The sequence below is a fragment of the Poecilia latipinna genome, unplaced genomic scaffold, assembly GCF_001443285.1.
Source record: "Poecilia latipinna isolate Pla-1442-1.1 unplaced genomic scaffold, P_latipinna-1.0 Scaffold1565, whole genome shotgun sequence".
Classification (NCBI taxonomy): Eukaryota; Metazoa; Chordata; class Actinopteri; order Cyprinodontiformes; family Poeciliidae; genus Poecilia; species Poecilia latipinna.
The window spans coordinates 139,061-140,804 of record NW_015114181.1 but is presented as its reverse complement, the minus strand read 5'-3'; positions in this window follow the sequence as shown (position 1 = coordinate 140,804).

Here is a 1,744-nt window from a genome sequence, read left to right as displayed (position 1 = left end):
TTTTTACCTTATGGAGGAACAAAATATATCAGATGAATGAAAATAGAAAGGAAAAGCACCATGCATGCTGAATCTTAAAAGTGTGACATGCACTAGTATCCAACCACCTTGAGCAACTTCCTTTTGGAATAACATTTTACTGCAATTACAGATTCATGTCTCTACCAGCTTTGCAGACAGAATTTTCACTCAAGTTATAACTAAAAAAATTTTTTTTTCAGCTGGTGCTGCTAAAGGCTCCCATCTGGATTCAGATCTACACTGGACTATTTTAACATATCAATTTGCTTTCAGCCATTCTGCCTTCAATCATTGGGAAAGCTGTTGTGCAGTCGAGTGTCATGTCTGCCTGTTCTGTCAGGGCTGCCTATTCGCTTATTGTTGGCAGGGAGCAAAACGTTCTTGGTACTTGGGTGGAATTGTTTGCCTTAGCTCTGCGTAGGGGTGGGATCCACTCTGCCCATGTTGTGTGTACCTGTCTTAAAACACTTCTTTTGAATCAATCTGGTGTTTTTTGTTCACAAAGTTGTTTGCAGACTGATGTTCACTTTGTCTCCACAGAACATATATATTAAAAGTGTGGTATTGTGTACTTTCCAGGTACGTAGAGCTATTTTACAGCGCAATCAAGTAAAAGTGTTTTAAAATGCTCTATTTATTAAACATAACTTAAGAGAGGTTTGACTTCGCGATGTGATGCCTCTTTCCAACCCTCTGCCTACAACACATCATCACAAAAATGCCTCTCCGTTTCCACAACCATTCCTAGCATCGCTGGACTGATACGTTTTTTGCATGATAAGATCAGCAGATGCCCAGTTCCACCAGCTTCAAGCAGGAGCTTTGTGGAAACAGGCAGCGCTTTGTGAGAGCAAATTCTTCGGACCCCCAGGAGAGCTACGACGGGAGACTAAAGAATTTCTTAAAACGTGAAAACGTCAAAGCGACACTCCAGATACGAAGCTCAAAAATGTATATATGAATTATTTAAAAAAAACATTTCCAATGGAACGCATCCATGGACAATGGAAAGACAGACAGATACACGTGAGTATGGGAAGCAACAGATACAGGGAGCAAACCTTGGAGCCACATCCATCACTTCCTCAATTAACATTTGATTATCCTAAATGGTGGCCTGCGCTGACATTTCATTACTAGCAAACTCACTGCAGCCCCATGTCAGGTATGTTAATGGTTTGACCAGACTGGAGCCATGCAGTCACACACACACACACAGTAAATTGGATAGCAAAGGTAAGAGCTAGCTTGTAATGAAGATGTCTTCTGCCTCTTCTTTTATCACAGTGCTCTGTAGTGAATAGCTTAGCTTGCACACAGGACAAAGCATTTACCGCATGGCCCGTGTGTGTGTGTGTGCGTGTGTGTTCACTGTGAGTGGGACAACTAATGGCTCCTTTTTTGGGGGGGGGGGTCAAAAGCTGAACAGAGCAGCTCTGGCACGCTGGCATTTCTTTCGCTAATTTGGGAAAGGTGTTGCTGACGGCACATTCACGCTGCAGATCGAGTGTTTTGTGCACAGGCAGCAATGGCTAGGTTTGTCTTTATGAGCCACCGGGAAAAACTTGAAAAGAAAATGCAAATGAGCGCTGCATTCCATTCATTTCCCTTACTCAAACATCGAAGGCGATGCTGATCAAGATAAAAAGCCAGTAATGAGATGCCATCAAATAACTGCAGAGGAGGAGTGTGCTAAGAAGAAGTGACATGAAGGAAAAAATAT